Here is a 19,250-nt window from a genome sequence, read left to right as displayed (position 1 = left end):
CTCGGGTTCCAACATGGAACCTATCAAGTGAGTCAGGCCGAATTGGCTGACGAAGTCGTCACCGAAGCCCAAGTTCGCAGAAGGCTGAGGGAGGCGACTTTAGAGATGTGGCAGCAGAGATGGTCGTCCTCGACGAAGGGTAGGGAAACCTTCCAATACTTCGGCGAGGTATCAGACCGACTCTCAGCGAGCTGGATCAGAGTCGACCATGATGTAGCGCAGTTCTTGAGCGGACACGGAGACTTCCGTGCGAAGCTCAAGACGTTCGCCCTGGTCGACGACGAGTTGTGCGAATGTGGGGAGGAGGAAACTCCAAACCACGTCCTCTACGATTGTCAGCGTTACGTAGAGGACAGGGAACACCTACGCCAGGCGGCGATTCGAGGATTTCAGTGGCCGATCGACAAAGCCAGCCTGGTGTCAGAGCAGCTATTTAAGGAGTTCCAGAAATTCGCACGATCCGTAAGTACGACTAAGAGAAGAACATAGAACGAAACTGCATACGGAGCGTGGACTCGTCCAGCTCCGTCGATGTACGGCATGCTGGGCGAACCCCTCGGGGTTCGTCCCTTCGGGCCAGGCTGAAGCCCCTCTTGCGGAGATAAAAGACTTTAACACTACTCCGTAAGAGTGCCTGGATTGGGTTGGACTCGAGGTGGCAGTGGGAGTAGCACGCTGTCTTCCCCTGATACGATAGTGAACGAAGGTAGAGCCCGAACATCAGGCACAAGTCGCAAGAGCGGCCGGTATGGTCCACCAAGGACTTAGGTACGGCCCGTCTCTCAGAGACCACAGTTTAGACGGCAACACTAACTGCTGGTCCACTTAACGGTGGAAAAACTCGACCCGAAGTCGAGGGAGGCGTGGATCCACGAAATCCGCGCCGCCGTGGATCCACCCACGTATGCCTGTCTCGACGAATTCCTGGAGTATCGGGCCGGGTCCTTCGCGGAGCTTAGGATGGCTCCGGAGCCCTCGGCTACCTCCGCGGAGCGTAGGCCGGCCCGACCTCCACCACCGGTACGCTCCCACGCGATGGCGACGACGACGACGGCGAGCCGTTGCCGGAAGTGCGGCGACAACCACCCGCTGTTCCGGTGCCCTGCGTTCAGGGGCATGGCGATCAACCTGCGCCGGGATTTTGTTAGGGCGCGCGGTTGCTGCTTCAACTGCCTCCGTTCGGGACACCCCGCGACATCGTGTCCCTCCGCGTCGCGCTGCTCCGTTTGCAACGGCTCGCACCACACCCTGATTCACCAGGATTCCGGGGTTGGTAGTGGGCCAGAGTCAACCGCGGTAGAACCCGGGCGGGAAACAGCGACGAATATCTCCGCATCGTCCGTGGTCCACAACTGCGTCGCACGCTGGAGCGGGAGCAGGGCCGTACTGCTCGCGACCGCTCTAGTATGGGTAGAGACACGCGACGGGGGGGGGGTAAGGCCGGTGAGAGCCCTGCTGGACCAGGGATCGGAGGCGACCTTCGTCTCCGAATCCCTCGTCCAGGCCCTCCGCCTTTCTAAGCGGCCCGCGGCTATCACCGTGACTGGTGCGGGGGACGCGCCGGTGGGTCGCGTGACTTCGCGGGTCGATCTGGTATTACGGTTGACCGGGCGCGGGAACGCTCCTATGCCGCTTTCCGCGTTCGTCCTCCGGAGACTTACCGGGTACGCGCCCAAGACGACCGTCGACATTCGCGTATACCCGCATCTGCAGGACCTCGTTTTAGCGGACCCTGATCCGACTAGAGATCTCCCTGTAGATCTCTTAATCGGGGCCGATCGTTACGGGGATGTGATCGGTCCCGGCCTGCGCCGCGGAACACCCGGCCAGCCAATTGCGCAAAATACCGTATTCGGTTGGGTCGTCTCGGGCGCCGCGTCGACACCCGCGAACGATCCCGATCCCTCCGTGGCGTCCCTGCACTGTCGCGCGGAGGGGAAGTTGGAGCAGCAACTGCGATTGTTCTGGGAGCTCGAGGAGGCGAGTCCCAAATCTGTCCTTTCCCCTGACGAGTCGAGGTGCGAGGAACATTTCGTCAACACCGTCTCACGGCGGGCGGACGGACGATACGTGGTTCGATTGCCCCTGCGTACCGAACCACCCCTCGCTCTCGGCTCGTCAAAGGGCCGTGCCCTAGCCATGCTGCGTGGAGTCGAGCGGCGACTCGGGGGGACAGTCAGTTGGAGACCGCGTACCGGGACTTTCTGGCCGAATATGAGGCCCTCGATCATATGGAGGAGGCCCCTCAGGCACCCCGGGATGGCGCGGTGTTCCTTCCGCACCACCCAGTGGTCAAGCGGAATGTAGACGGAGCGCCGCGCGTCCGCGTTGTTTTCAACGCCTCTAGCCCCACTTCCAACGGACTGTCGCTCAACGACCACTTACTGACGGGGCCGAAGTTGCAGCGAGACATCTTCTCGGTACTGTTGCGCTGGCGAGTCCCGCGATTCGCCCTCAAGGCCGACATCGAGAAGATGTTTCGGCAGATCCGCGTGCACGAGGAGGACGCGGATTTGCAGCGGATTTTATGGCGGCGTGGGCCCGACCAAGAGCCTCGCGAATTCCGGCTCACCACCGTCACATACGGAACGGCCTGCGCCCCATACCTGGCTCAGCGCGTCTTATTGCGGCTCGCCGAGGACGAGGGAGCGCACTTCCCTCGCGCGCGAGCGATAATGCGCTCGAATTTTTACGTGGATGACGTTCTCTTCGGCGCTGACGGGATGGAGGAAACCATAGCCTGCCGTGACGAGCTCACACGCCTCCTAGGGCGTGGGGGCTTCAGGTTAGGAAAGTGGGCAGCCAACACCCCTCTGGTGTTGGCGGATAGCCAGAAGTCGGCGGCGGTGGACCTCACGGGGGCTGCCCAACAGCACCATCCCGTGTTGGGGGTGGATTGGAGTCCGGACTCCGACTCCTTCGGGTTCACCGTCGTCCCAGACTCCGCTCCGTCGGTTACGAAGAGAGCGGTGCTATCGGTGATCGCGCGCTTGTACGACCCGCTGGGCTGGGCGGCACCGGCAGTGATCAAAGCAAAAATATTGCTGCAAGAGTTATGGTTGGGGGGTGCGGATTGGGACGCTCCGCTCCCGGACGAGCTCAACCAGACGTGGTCCGAACTCGTCGCCGAGTTACCGCTCTTAAGCGCCGCACGAGTGCCACGCTGGTTCGGCACCTTTCAATCCCCGCGCGGGGGGGAGCGATACGAGTTGCATGGTTTCGCGGACGCGTCTTCGCGCGCGTATGGTGCGGTGGTGTACCTGCTAGCGCGACCGTTCCCGAGCGAACCCTCGGGAACCCAGGTGACCCTCGTTGCCTCGCGAACCAAGGTTGCTCCCGTCAGGACCGTCAGCATTCCGCGTTTGGAGCTTTGCGCGGCGGCTCTCTTGGCCGAACTATTGCGACGCGTCGCCGGCGAGATCCTCGAGGATCGCCTAGAGACCCACGCGTGGACCGATTCACGCGTGGTGCTCGCGTGGTTGACCCGGACTCCCTCCACGTGGACCGTCTTTGTGGCCAATCGCGTGGGCCGCATTCATGAATTATTACCGGGCACGCCGTGGCGTCACGTGCCCACACGCGACAATCCCGCGGATTGTGCGTCCCGAGGACTGCTCGCCGGCGAATTGGTCAACCACCCCCTGTGGTGGACGGGACCCCGGTGGCTATCGGGGCCGCGGTCCGGCTGGCCGCAGTCGTCGTGCGAAGCTCCCCCGAGCATCGATCAGGAGCTACGCGTCCAGACGGCTCGCGTAAGTGGCGAGGAGGCGACCCCCCTGGCTCCCCTCCCGTCCAGCGTTTCGTCCTGGGCGAGGCTCCTGCGCGTCACCGCAAACTGCTACCGGTTTGTCGCGGCCCTTCGTCGAAGGAGGAATAGTCCCTCGGATTGCGAGGCGCCGATGCGGCGGGCGAGGATCTTGTGGCTCCGTTGGCTGCAGGGTGGCGCCTTCGCATCGGAGATACGCGCCGTCCGAAAATCCCAATTCGTCGGGCGATCGTCGCCCTTGCGACGGTTGAGCCCATTTCTCGACGAGGCAGGATTGCTCCGCGTGGGGGGACGTCTAGACAACTCGTCCCGCGCGTACGACGAGAAACACCCCATCCTCCTCCCGAAGCACCCAGTGGTGGATTTGCTGGTGGAGGCTGTGCACCTCACGGCCCTCCACAGTGGACCCCAGCTCACCTTGAGCGTGCTGAGGAGGACGTATTGGCTTCTGGGCGCCCGAGACACGGTTAGAAGAGTGACCTGGAGGTGCGTAGCTTGCGCAAGGCATCGCGCATCTCCAGCGTCCCAACTCATGGGCACGTTGCCCTTATCGCGGGTAAACCCTTCGCGGCCCTTCTCGCACGTGGGCGTCGACTATGCGGGCCCCCTCTGGACCCGCATGGGGAAGGGCCGGGGTTATCGGGCCCAGAAGTCATACATCGGGGTGTTCGTGTGCTTCGCGACCCGCGCGATCCACCTCGAGCTGGTGAGCGACTGCACCACGGCGGGCTTCTTGGCTGCACTGCGGAGGTTCGTCTCCCGTCGGGGTAGGCCCGCTGCTATTTATTCCGACAACGGAACGAACTTCCGCGGTGCCGCACGGGAGCTCGCGGCGATGGTTCGGGCGGTCCGCGACTCAGCCGAGGTATCGGCTTTTCTCGGAGAGGCCGACATCGTGTGGCATTTCTCCCCACCCGGAGCCCCGCATTTCGGCGGTTTATGGGAAGCGGGGGTTAAGACAGTAAAACGCCACTTAGCACGGGTGGTTGGCCAGCACACCCTCACCTTTGAGGAGATGTGCACCCTGTTGTGCACCGTCGAGGCATGCCTTAATTCCCGCCCCCTAACACCGATGTCGAGCGATCCGACGGACTACGCGGCCCTTACACCGGGGCATTTCTTGACGGGGGCACCCTTGCTTACGCTTCCGGGAGAACGTTCGCCGGACACCGCCGCCTCCCCCTTGTCCCGATGGCAAGGGGTCGAAACCATGCGTGCCAATTTTTGGAAACAATGGAACCGCGAGTATCTCCACACGCTGCAGGAGCGCAGCAAATGGTGGCGTGCCGAGAGGAACCTGCAGGTGGGAGATCTCGTGGTTCTTCGCGACGCGAATTGCCCACCGGCGTGTTGGCGTCTCGCACGCGTGCAGACGCTGCACCCCGGTGAGGACGGCCGAGTTCGAGTCGTAACCATCCGCACCGCCGGCGGATGTTACACTCGGCCGATCACGCAGCTCGTGCGCTTGCCGGTGGACATGCCCGCTGGACCCTCCTCAGGACCGGAGCAGTAGCGAGGGAAGGCGAGCGTACATGGCGGGCGGAGCGAGCTCGCCATTTAGTTATTAAGATCAGCGGAGCTGAGGCGGGCGGTATGTTTCGGCCGAATCGCGGACCGCGGGTCAACGCACGCTCGACTTTCGATGTACGCCGTCTCGCCGTTTTTGTCGAATAAACGGCGAGGCGGCAAGACAATAACACGATCGACGTGCGTTGGCCCGACCGTCAAACGCTCGCCTCGGCCTAATGTATACATGCAGCGTTTTTGCCTTAGGAGGCAATGACCGGCTTTCGACACCTGACGATGCGTCACCTTGAGCATCGGCCAGGTGTCTATATATACTGCCGCAAATGTGATAACGGCGAGATTCTCCAAGTATCGTTATCGCTTACAGACAAGTTTAATTTAGCGCCCCTTGCGCCTATACGAAGCCGTGCTTCAAGTGTTATACTTCTGTCGTAGCCGTGCTACACTGCATACGCCGAACGGAGCCGTGCTCCAAAAGCTTGTAAATCAAAGGACTGTGGAGTCCAAATCAAATAAATCGCGTGTCGTCTCCTCCCGAATTCCGGCGCTTTAATTTTGTGCCGTGCGCAACAAACATAAACTCATCAATTCAATATTAATAATTATTATGATACATAACAAAAATATTAAATTAACTCTTTTACTTTCGAGATAATTAAAAACATTAACTTTATTTTAATTAACCCTAATACAAAAGGTACAAAAATCACTTTTACTTATATTAATATTACTTTCTTCTTCTACAATACATTTTAAAATCATTAAATTTATTCTTAAATAAATACTATAACTTATAATCATGTAATTCCTTTTTTTAAATATATCAAATTAAGAAATCAATAATATTTATAATTTATATAAATAATAACATTTTCCTTATTAAGAATCCTTTCAATGTAAATGAAACACTTTTTGTTAAACTAAAATTTTAATGAAAACATTTTCCCATACCTTTACTACGTTACGACTTATTCCATTTATAATGAAAGTGACGGGCAATTTGTACACTTTACATAAATTTTTTCAACTTAAATAATTATTTAAATTTACTATCCAGATAACTGCAATTAAATACAGCCCCCCAAAATTACTTAATACCTAATCATTCTTTGAAAATTTAAAAATTCTTAAAATTAACTAATAACAGTAGTTTAACCGTTGATGCTGGCACTAAATTTACCATTATTTAATTTAAATTTCTTATTCAAACTTTCATTTAATATTAAAAATTAATCTTTACTTTTCACTCGTATAATATATACGTCGGAGCGTTTCCAGCCTCATTCAAGACAACCAAGCCATGGCTCACGATAAACTCTTCGAGTTTACGGCCTCTCACGTCCGTCGTCGCGCTACCCCACTGGGTTGATTTTGCGTTAACGTCGGCAGAGATAATGACTCGGCTATGCTTCAGTGCGGTACATTGAAAGTACTGGCTGATTAGAAAGAAGCTCCCAAACGAGCCTGAGATGCTGGCACAGGACAAATGCGCGTCGCACAAGTTGGAGACCATAACCACGGTTAGATCCGGGTTTCTGACCACTATTGCAGCCATCACCGGATCACCTGCCGTGATCAGCCTCGTTCTCAAGCCTAGCCCGGGCACTATACCCCGCCAGCTATAGGGCTCTTGCGCGAGCAACACATCTACCCCTCGCCAATGCATCTCAGTCCGCATAGCATCGGGTGACCTGTATGAAGTCTCGCAGACGGGTCTGCGGATTGACGGCCACAACCCAGTTGGCTGTCTCCGGGGTCTTGTCAGCCATGCGGCTGACTCGAATTCCCGAAGGCACATCCTTCTGGGACGCCTCTGAGAGGTTTTGCCTCCAAAGACTGGAGGCAATTTCCTCCATGCCCATCCTTTTCGGGACATCGTACACCAAGACCTCAGGGTCCCGTTTGGTGGGCAGAGAGACGGACAGTCCCGCATTTGCCAGCTTCTTATTGCCAACGAAGGCCTTTAGGTCCTCCTTGCGGTCAATCTCGACGACGATGCCACCGGAGTGGATGCGTCGAACCGACTTCACTCGGATCGCCTCCTTCGCTGGTTTCACTATTGACAGAACAGCTTTTTTGGTAGCCTCGCTGTTCAAAGAATCGGTGGTCTTACCGCTTCCGGAGGAGCTGTCTTATTGACCTTGGCCACTTGGGCGTAGGTCAACAGCGCTTTTAGGTCCGCCCTGACCGCGGCGAGTTGCCCTTCGACGAAGCTATTCCGTTGAATAAGCTCCTGAACTAACTCGTTGAGTGCCTCAACCTCGGCGAGTATCTTCGACCCGGACTCCTTGCTGACTTTCGACGCGGGTCGGAAGCAGAAGGTCCGTATTTCGGACACTCACCTAAAGGCATCGTCTCTTACGAGATCGAGAGGCCTTACCTTATGCCCGGAAATCTCCCCTTCGATTTTCTGGCCTAGTTTACTGCGGCTTTGCCAGCAGGTGCATCTGGCTTAGCACGCTTCGACCTTTTGGTGACGGTTTTCCAACGGTTTACCAACTTCTGAGTCTTTAACACGCCCGGGTGCCGACTGCACCTTCACGAGAGGCGTGTCTCCGACTCGTTCAATGTTCTTGGGTTTCCCCTTCCCGGCCTTGCGGCCGGGGGAGTCCCCCGACTTGGGCGAGACCTCCACGTTACCGGTGTCCGGCGTACCTTCTACCGTGGCCTTCTACCGAAACCGCTCGCGTGGATGTCGCGCATCTCTCCAAGGCCACATGAGGATTGGCGATGTTAAGCACCATCCCGGACCTTGTCTTTTTCGCAGACGCGGGGGGACTGACCGCTGCTGCTGCAGTCACCGCATCTGTGGCGACGGCTTCACTCCGAGTAGGAGCTGGACGCGCCGACTTCGAACGCTTTGTTTCTGTGTTTGTTTTGTCTGTTTTTGTTTTTGTAGATCCCATGATTATGAGTCTTTTCCTTCTTCCGGTCCTCTCCCCGGCCACCACCGACCCGCACATTTTGGAACCCGCCATCGGGCTGGGTTAGGGCTACACACCGGATATAGTCTGCTGACTGGGACGATTACTCAGCCCAGCCCGCGTCCTCGCCCAGCAGAACCCACTCGCCGAAGCGTATGGTCGTTCCAAGCCGATTGACTGGACCAGGGCTGCTTTTCTCGTCCAGCCTCCCATATAGCTGAAGCAGAGGCCAAAGGTACGTGTTGGGGACGTCTCACCCGCAGGAGAGGGCCCCCTCAGATCCCAGGATCCTCGTTTCCGGCGACAAGGGTCGCCACGCACGGCAAACACGTGGGAGACAGCAGTCGGAGAGGCTGCCTCTTCCTCTCCACCACACTTCGTTCAGTTCGCTGCATTTAAGAACGCGAGCTATCCAGCGGTACCATTTTCGTGGAGGCTCAAGTGTGGCTAGGGCATGTTTGCCCCTTGCGGTCAGGGCTGCCCAGGGGATTGGTTACATCCCAATTATTCCTAAATCCAGCGGCGTGTTGCTTTGTGGCGTGTTCAACCGACGAAAAGGCGGCGTTTCGGCCCCAAGCTATAAAGGGTGGACCAGAAAAACCGCCTAACGTGAACTGGGGAGCTCAAGCCATAAATGACAAGAGCTCCTCAGCCGGAAGTCATACAACATATACAATGTTGTACAAAGAACACACCACAGTCAAAGAACACACACAAGTCATTATGCGAGGTACTACGTGTACAACGCACTGACGGTCTCAAATGCCTTCATCGCCGATGCACCTCTCGACTCGGCAGCAACACACCTACGCGAGGACCAGTTTGGGGGTCTCTTCTCAACCCTGGGTGGCCGACAGACCGCCACCGCCAGGCGATCTCGGCAGTCAATTTGTAACCGCGCCTAACATCTGCGTATCGGGGGCACCTACGTTGAGGCCCCCGATTGTAAAGAAATTACAACCAGCGCGCCGCGGACGAACATCCTTCGCCCACTCGGGCGGGCTCTCGGGTGCAGTCACAAGGCTGAGCGAAATCTCGTTCTTTTCCTACTGACAATCTAGGTGTAGTATTGATTCGAACATAGTCCCTGGCCATACCGATTGAGTTAGAAACGGTATAAATTAGGGAACCTCGAAACAATCTTCGTGCCGGTTGAATAAACTAGGGCACCGGCTGGATCTATCGACTCGGCAAGAAAGAAGCCATCGACGAAGCCAAGCGACTCCGACTACCGATAGAACCAATAAACTTCTCCACCTTCCTTTCCTAACCTTGCGGCTAAATTGACACTCGTCTGGTTCCTTCCAGACGATCTGGTATCTGATCGCGAAGCGGAGGCAACTGATTAAGGATCTTGCGGCAACACGAAGCCACAACAAGAGCAACAGGGGCAAGAGCTACTACTGTCCGAAAACACGTGTCGACAGACGTTAAAATTTCGTGAATCGCCGACGACTCTCGGCGACTCTCGAAATACTACTTCCTCGCCAATTTCAATTCAGAAAGGTGTATGGATAAAAATAAATTCATTTTCTTACTTAATGTATATTTCTGTTAGATATTGTTATGTACAGCATGTTGTCATTTTAATCTCACAGGGAAAATATCTCAAAAAACATGAATGATATGAAAAAATTTCTACCAAACGTTGTATGGTTTCATAGGGGATAGATTGTACTTGTCAATATCTTTGAAAAAAAAAGACAAAAAATATTACTACTTCAAACGTCATTTATTGGTGGACACCTTGAATATGTATTCTAAGATATTTTTTAAATATTTTTTATTCCATTGTTCCTCTTGCTCATCATTATGGTTTTGTTTATCATCCATACCATTAATTTAGTACATGAAATATATTTTCAGGCATCATTTTCTAGATAAAAGTGACGAAATATCGTTAATGTTTTTTTATGTTGCATTTTCAGAATGATGCATCCAAAAAAAGCAAGGTATTTCCGGAGTTGCGCAACGGGTAACGCATCAAATACTTCCATAAATGAAGATGAAAATGTAATGAACACGTCGAAGATGGAAAAGTCTTCAGTTGAAGATGAAAAAGTTGAAATTCCCGAGCAAGTAATTGAGGAATTTCAAGAGAGAAAACCTGAAGATCCTAAATCCACCATCAGGTAAACTTCTCGAAATACTACTTCCTCGCCAATTTCAATTCAGAAAGGTGTATGGATAAAAATAGATTCATTTTCTTACTTAATGTATGTTCTATTAGACATTGTTATGTACAGCACGTCCTCATTTTAATCTCACAAGGAAAATATTTCAAAAAATATGAATGATATGAAAAAATATTTCTACCAGAAGTGTTGTATGGTTTCATAGGGGATAGATTGTGCTGTCAATATCTTTGAAAAAACTACAAAGGTCAGCTTCGAATTTTTAAATTAAAATCTGTATTTTTTATTGCATATTGTTGTAGCGGGTATCAAGGCGTTTTCAACTTAAATGTAACTTGTGTAACTTCTTTTCGAAATGTAAACTTTTTAAGTTAACGACTAGATGTCCTGAAAGGATTCCCGCGCTGCCTTCAAACGGCACTACTTCACCCGAAACCAACTAAAAGAGCTCGAAAAAGCGGTACAAAAGCGTCTACAACGGCCTGGAGAGCCGGCTCGAGAGTACGCCGTCGACATCCGGCTCCTGACGAGACGGAATGACGATTTCATGGTGGACCAACAACAGGACCACCTATGCAACAACCTACAGACCGACTATATTTCCGCTGGGCCTAAGTTTTGTCGCTGAGCGACATCCTGAGCCGAGCCGCCGAATATGAAGAAATACTGGCAAGGGAACAGGCCCGCACCCCGGCTGAGCCGCAGACCGCCATGCCGTCAACTTTCGGATGCCGGCCGAGTCCACGGATCCACGATCCTGGGAGCGCAATATGACCGGGCTACGTGCTGTTGGAATTGCGGACAACACGGACACACTCAACACGAGTGCAACCGACTCCTGCGATGATTCTGCGCACGTTGCGGAGTTGAGGGGAACGAATCAGAGTCTGGCGGGAGGAAGATCGACCAGTCGTCTCGCACGCAGACCCTCCTACCAACATAGACGGCCGCATCTTCATCGCGCTGGATGCGTGATCTTGATCGACACCGGGGCTACGAGGACGTACCTATGCAAGACGTGACGGTCTAGCTATGGCAACAAGGGGTCGCAAGGCAGCCGGGAGCTGCCACAGTGCGAGTGGCCATCGGGACCAAGATCTCCGTACATGAGGAGTTATGTCAATGGGTTATGTCAATAGGTTATGTCAATGGGTTATGTCAATGGGTTACGCTTACGCGGACTGTCACGCGTAACTACGGCCTCCGGCCATAGCATCTGCAGTCCAAGTCTTCCCCACCTTCACGTTGGTACCGGCTGTTTTCGCCGAAGGGGTTCAGGCTCTCGAGTGATGCAGCCATAGTGGTAGCTGCTGACGTGCACAACCACTCAGCCTTCTTTACACACACGCTTCTACGCGCGCCTCCGAGCGCCCCTTGACTCGGGTCGCAGACTTGAGCTCCAAGGCTAGGTGCTGCAGGCTTACCGTGGCCTTTGTCAAACGATTTTAGACATGTGATCCAGACACCTAACGTGCAGGAAATCCGCAAGGGGCCACCGCGGTGGGTGTGCTGTTTAAAGGCGGATGCCTGAGAGGGGGTTTAGTGGGTAAACCTGGTCTTGTACCTTTTAACCAGGGAGCCCCACACTACCGGTCGCCACCATCCAGGGCTGGAACGCACACCGGTCCTGAAAAAAAAATTAGTTCGGTTAAGGGACTGTCATGCGTAACTACGGCCTGGCCATAGCCTCTGCAGTCCAAGTCTTCCCCACCTTCACAATGGTGCCGGCTGTTTTCGCTGACGGGGTTCAGGCTCACGTGTGACGCAGCCATAGTGGTAACTGCTGACGTGTACAACCACCCACTTCCTCTACTCACACGTTTCTACGCGCGCTCCAGAGCGCCCCTTGACTCGGAGTGTATGTATGTGCGGATCTTCCCTTTTTCCGGGGATTCAGTGGTTGAATGGAGCGACCCTATAGACGGGTCCGCTCACGAATGGAGAGGGTCTACCTATAGACGGGAATGCCCCGGCAGGTAATGAATGGGCCGGATACTCCTGTATAAGGTGTATTCCAGGGTACAAATGTGTCTCCGTGTTTGAGGGGCTGCTGGCACCGGGAGCGTGTTGCAGTGGTCGCTGGGGGAGGGAACGACCGATGGCCTGGAGGGGATTCCCTCGTGTCTGTGTGCGCCCCCTACCTGGAGGGTACAGCGGTTAACACCAGTGGGCAACCCTCTGAACAGCTGCCCTGACGACGACCTGGCGTGCTGTGTACCGGCCAACTTTGAGGCTGGGGCGGGTCCTCCCCGCTTCCTCATGGATCGTTTCCCGGGAGTGGACGACCTGAGGCTCGACCCGCCAACGGTGGGTGAGTCAACAATCATCACCGTTAGGACGTCCATCCCTCGACGGGACGCTCCCCCCAGGATACGCGAAAGGAGGGTCTTCTTCGCAGCCGATAGGAGCACTGGCTCCAGTGCCTTTGTTGCGGAGGACACGTTCAGGGCATTGAGTCATTTGCGAGATTTGGGAGCAAAGATGACGTGCAAGTGCATAGCCATCGCTCTCCACCCCGACATACCCATCGAGCCGTACCACAAGATGCTCGAGGCCATCTTTGCGGGATCCGGAGTCTCGATAAAGATCTGGAGCGTTCGCGCCGGCTATGCTCGTCCCCCCGAGGCCCCCTCTGACACGGTCCTCGTGCGAGGCGAGAATCTCTCGTACGCACAGATGCTTAAGGCCGTTAAAGACAAAATCGACATCGAAAACGAGGGGATTCTCGTCTCCGATATGAGGACCAGTAGGGAGGAGCATATGCTTATCAAAGTAAGGGGCGATGAGACAAAGGCTAAGGCGCTTAACACCCTGGTCAACGAACAAAGTCCAGGGACTCAGGGTGACGGTCGACGTTGGGCGTGGCCCTCTCCGAACCTTACATGTTCGCCGGCTTGACGGCGACGCGACCGCGGAGGATGTCAAGGCCGCATTTCTCCATAGGCTTCCTGATATACAACCTGACAGCTACAGGATTCGTGCACTCTGCCCTGCTTACGCGGGGAGACAGAATGCTTCCATTTTGGCTCCCGCCTCTGTGGCGGCGCGGATTCTTGCTCTCAGCCCTCTTCGAATGGGCTGGAGCTGCTGTTGGCTATCTGAGCGCGAGGAAATACTCCAGTGCTTCAGATGCCGGGGATACGGGCATCGCGCAAAATACTGTGAGGGCCCTGATTGCTCGAAGGCGTGCCGCAAATGCGGAGCCGGCGATCACCGAGCCAGCGAGTGTGGGGGTCAGGAGAGGTGCGTTGTGTATGACCAGACTGGGCACCGGGACAGGAGTCTCCGGTGCCCCGCCTATCACAGGGCTCTTGAAGAGGCAAGAAAAGGGGGTAAGTTCCCTAAGACCGACCGCCCCTCGGACTCGTATCGTAGGGTTCACTTCCCCTGCGGCTGTGAAGAAGACCCCTCAGGCTCCGGGACCGGCCGTTCAGACCCCGTACCTCCTCACTCGTCGCGGGTTGGCGGCACTATCTCCTCGGGTAGTTCTTACCCGAGTTGACGGTGGTCCGCGGCCCGCCCCACGTACTGCCCCTTCAGGGGATAGGCCCCCTCCTTCTACTGCCCCTCGGACGCGCCAAGCGGGCCGTGCGGATGCGGTCAGCCAGCCTGTCCCCCCTCGTGGACCAACGTCCGACATTATACAAGGACGTGCGGAGGGAGTCAGCTCTCCCTTAACAAGTGGGACTGGGACATTAGGTCGGCCTCCACAGCCTGTTATCTTATAACTTCCTTTTATAGCCTTTTATTTTACACAGCCTTCTATATATATATATATATATATATATATATATATATATATATATATATATATATATATATATATATATTTATCTATTTATTTATTTACTTTCTTATTTATTTATTTATTTACACACTTTAGTCATGGCCTTTACGGCTAAACAGCACGAGGATCGGATGGGGGGTCTTAACGTCCTCCAAATCAACCTGCATAGGTGTCGCCTTGCTCACGACCTGTTACAGCAGACCGTCCGGGAGCTCGAAGTGGATGTTGTCCTGGTGTCGGAGCCCTGGATCGTTCCATGTGACTGGTTCAGGGACGAATCCGGGAAAGCGGCCATCTGGATCACGGGGAGGGGCGCTGCGGGTGCGGGTGCTAAGTTCGTTGGTGCTGTGCAGGGTGCGGAGGTGGTCAGCGTGGGTAATCTTACCTTTGTTGGCTGCTACTATCCTCCGTGCACCTTGCTCGGCGCCTTCGGTACCCTCCTCTATGATCTGGAGGCCCTTATTGGAGACGTCCCGTTGGGGCGGATTGCGATGGGCGGGGACTTCAATGCGAAGTCCCCGGCCTGGGGATCGGTCTGCTCCGATGCCAGGGGACATGCCATCCTCGACTTTATCAATAGATTAGGTTTTATCCCGGTCAGAAGCGCGGGGGCCTTCACCTTCGAGCGGGAAAGGCAGCGCACGTTAATCGATTTTTTGGTGTGTGGCGGGGGTGCGTATGCCAGGTTGGAGGAGAGTAGGATACTCGACGTTGAGACGGCCTCCGACCACCGGTATATTCTGCATAGGTTTGTCGAGTGCGCTTCCGGACGGGGGCCGTCTAGTGGTTCCCTGCGCCGGAGCGTTAATGTGGAAGTATTTATAGACCTTTAGAATAGATATGCGCAGGAAGCTAACCCTCTTAGTATCACAGCTGAAGAGGACGTGGACGCGTACATAGATATGGTAGGAGACCTGGTGCGTCGGGCATCCTGCCTTCCCCACCTCGGGCTGCGCGATAAGCGCCCCGTGTGGTGGTGGAATAGCGAGATCTCGGCGGCCAGGAAAATAGTTAATAAAGCCCGGGGGAATAAGCAGAGGGCCAGACGCGGCCCCGATCGACACCTGTTCGAGGTCAGGAACGCGGCCTACAGGGCCCTCAAGAAGGACTTGGCCGACACCATCGCGCAGGTCAAAAGCAAGGCCTGGAAGACCTCGCCGACAGCGTCGAGACCGACGTTTGGGGCCGACCGTATAGGTGGGTCAGCAGCAGAACTAAGGGACGCACTCCGCCAGCTGTTCTTAGCGCCGACTAGGTCTCGGCCGTGGTTCGCAAACTGTTTATAGCGGAGCCCCTGTGCGGAGCTTCTTTTCCTCGCACAGAGGATATTGCTGTTGAGTGCCTTGCTCCTGCAGGCTTTCTTCTTACAGACGGAGAGGTTGAGGCGGCCATCAAAAAGGTCAAGAGGAGAGCGGCGGGTGTCGACGGTATCCCTTCCTGCGTGGTCTGGGCGTTCGGGAGAGAGGCACTTAGCTATATTACCCACCTTTTTAACACATGCCTCGTACTGGGATATCTTCCAGAGGCATGGAAGGTGGGCAGGCTGGTGCTGATTCCCAAGAAGCCCGGCCCCGACGGACGGGCGTCGTGGCGCCCTCTTTGCCCCCTCTCTAATTTTTCCAAGGCGCTGGAGTACTGTCTGAAGGAGCGGTTGGCGGCTGGAGTCGCCTTCGCCAGCAACCAATTTGGCTTTGTCAAGCGCAAAAGCACGGTCGACGCCATGTGTAAGCTCATTGACACATGGGACGATGCCAAGCATAAAGGTTTGCACTGCGCTATGGTGGCTCCGGACGTCAGGAACGCCTTTAACACCGTTCGGTGGGATGGTATTCTGGGCGCCAAGGCAGGTAAAGGGGTCTCGGCTCGGCTGCTGTGCGTGCTGAGCAGTTATCTCAGCGGGCGCTCAGTAGAGGGCGACGCCTCCACAAGGATCTGAGCGGTTCCCAGTTTATGCCGGGGTGCCCCAGGGCTCGGTACTCGGCCCCTGTCTCTGGAACGCCCAATATGATGGCCTCCTCGAGATGCCTCTCTCCAGGCATTGTAGTTTACTGGGTTTTGCGGACGACGTTGCCCTACTTGTCGGTGCGCGTAGCACCGACCGGGTGGTTTTGATAGCAGAGCAAACGCTTGCTCGTTTACACACGTGATTCCGGCTGAATCACCTAGAGCTGGCGGAGGAGAAGACCGAAGTCCTGCACCTGACGGGGAAGAGGGCACCAGAGGCCATTCGGCTTGCTCTCGGCTCGGCGTCCATTCAAGGTAGCAGGTGTGTCCGTTACCTCGGACTGGCGGACGAGGGGAATCAGTGCTTTCGGGCGCATGTCAGGCAAAGCTGCGAGAAGACAGCCAAATACGCGGGCCTGCTGGCCAGAATCCTTCCCAACATTCGGGGCGGGGGCTACTGGGCGAGACTACTCTATTATAGGGTGATTGAGTCGGTGGTCCTCTATGCGGCCCCTGCTTGGGCGCACTGGACGTCGAGGTGTGGCAACGACAAGACCATTAATGCAGTTCAGCGTGCGATCCTGCATCGTGTAGCCAGGGCGTACAGAACTGTGTCCCTCGATGAAAATATTAAGGGGAAATCTCCCCCTATTACTCTGAGCCGCGAGGAATATCAAGCGGTGGTAGGGAAACTATTCACCATCATCCCTCCGGCAGCAAATCACGTGACCATCGATAACACACCCCAACCACTCACACTGCGCGGGACCCCGGACGATGGCCAGGATCCTCCGTTCACTGAGGACGAGGTTCGGGCAGCTTTAAAGAGACTGAAGAAGCGAGCTTTGGGTCCGGACAATATACCGCTATCGGTTATAGGAGCACTTGGGGGGTGTGCAATAGGCCATATTGCGCACCTGTTCTCCAGATGCCTTGCTGTCGGGTATTTTTCCCGAACTTGGAAGATCGGGAGACTGGTTCTGATCCCTAAGAAACCGGGGCCAGACAACCGACCTGCCTGGCGCCCCCTGTGCATACTCTCCAACTTTGCAAAGGCGTTCGAGTACTACATCAAGGAGAGGCTTGCATCCAGGATGACGTTCACAGACAATCAATACGGCTTTACCAAGGAGAAAAGTACGGTTGACGCGGCCAGCAGGGTCATGGACCTATGGGATGCTGCGAAGAGGAGGTCAAGGCACTATTTTCTGGTGACCTTGGACGTCAAGAACGCATTTAATGCAGTGAGGTGGGGAAACATCCTTGCGGCGCTGCAACGGAGGAACATCTCCCCTCGTCTTCTTGGCATCCCCCGCAGCTATCGTCTTTGCGGGAGTTTCCCAGGGCTCGGTTCTGGGTCCCCTGCTATGGAATATCCAATATGACGAGCTGCTGAATATCCGACTGCCACGCGACTGCAGCCTTTTAGGGCGGTGGCGGTCTGTGGCCACCCAGGGTTGAGAGGCGACCCCCGAACTAGTCCTCGCGAAGGTTGTTGCTACTACCGAGTCGATGGGTGCGTCGACGATGAAGGCATTTTAGACCGTCAATGCGTCGTACATGTAGTACTTCGCATAATGGCGAGGCCCGAGATTAAGCATGCGGGCTGTGGCGTGTTCATGTACAGCATTGAATATGCTGTACTACTCCCTACCGGGGGACTGTTGTCACTTGTGGCTGCAGTCCCCCGCGTCACGTTATGCGGTTTTTCTGGTCTAACTGGAATGCCGCATTTTCGTTGTCTGAACACGCCACAAAGCAACACGCCGTCGGATTGAATGTTGCTGCTGAGTCGATAGGTGCATCGGCGATGAAGGCACTTGAGACCGTCAGTGCGTTGTACATGTAGTGCTTCGCATAATGACGAGGCCCGTGATTAAGCAAGCGGGCTGTGGCGTGTTCTTGTGCAGCATTGAACATGCTGTACTACTCCTATCCGGGGGACTGTTGTCACTTGTGGCTGCAGTCCCCCGCGTCACGTTATGCGGTTTTTCTGGTCTAACTGGAATGCCGCATTTTCGTTGTCTGAACACGCCACAAAGCAACACGCCGTCGGATTGAATGTTGCTGCTGAGTCGATAGGTGCATCGGCGATGAAGGCACTTGAGACCGTCAGTGCGTTGTACATGTAGTGCTTCGCATAATGGCGAGGCCCCTGAACTAAGCATACGGGCTGTGGCGTGTTCATGTACAGCATTGAATATGCTGTACTACTCCCTACCGGGAGACTGTTGTCACTTGTGGCTGCAGTCCCCCGCGTCACGTTATGCGGTTTTTCTGGTCTGACCGGAATGCCGCATTTTCGTTGTCTGAACGCGCCACGTAGCAACATGCCGCTGGATCTAGAAATCGGGATGCAACCAATCACCTGGGCAACCCAGGCCGCAAGGGGCAAACGTGCCCTAGCCACACTTGAGCCTCCACGAAATAAGGTACCGCTGGATAGCTCGTATTCTCAAAACGCAGCGAACCGAAAGAAGTGTGGTGGAGAGGAAGAGGCAGCCTCTCCGACTGCTGTCTCCCGCGTGTTTGCCGTGCGTGGCGACCCTTGTCGTCGGAAAAGAGGATCCTGGGATCTGAGGGGGCCCTCTCCTGCGGGTGAGACGTCCCCAACACGTACCTTTGGCCTCTGCTTCGGCTAGATGGGAGGCTGGACGAGAAAAGCAGCCCTGGTCCAGTCAATCGGCTTGGAACGACCATACGCTTCGGCGAGTGGGTTCTGACGGGTGAGGACGCGGGCTGGGTTGAGTAATCGGCCCAGATAGCAGACTATGTCCGGTGCGTAGCCCTAACCCAGCCTGATGGCGGGTTCCAAAATGTGTGGGTCGGTGGTGGCCGGGGAGCGTACCGGATGAAAGCAAAGATCTAACTATGGGATCTAAAAACTTGAAAATCGAACGACCTAAGTCGGCGGGTCCAGCTCCTACTCGGAGTGAAGCCGTCGCCACAGACGCGGAAGCTACAACAGCAGCTGTTAGCCCTCCTGCGTCTGCGAAAAAGACAAGGTCCGGGAAGGTGTTAAACATCGCCAATCCTCGTGTGACCTTAGAGAGATGCGTGACACCCACGCGAGCGGTCTCGGTGAAAACTGAGGCCACGGAAGAAGGCGCGCCGGACACCGGTAACGTGGGGACATCGCCCAAGTCGGGGGACTCCCCCAGCCGCAA

Source organism: Megalopta genalis, unplaced genomic scaffold (genome assembly GCF_051020955.1).
Source record: "Megalopta genalis isolate 19385.01 unplaced genomic scaffold, iyMegGena1_principal scaffold0026, whole genome shotgun sequence".
NCBI classification, from domain to species: Eukaryota; Metazoa; Arthropoda; class Insecta; order Hymenoptera; family Halictidae; genus Megalopta; species Megalopta genalis.
The sequence above is the reverse complement of the archived record's forward strand: the minus strand, read 5'-3'. Positions refer to the sequence as shown.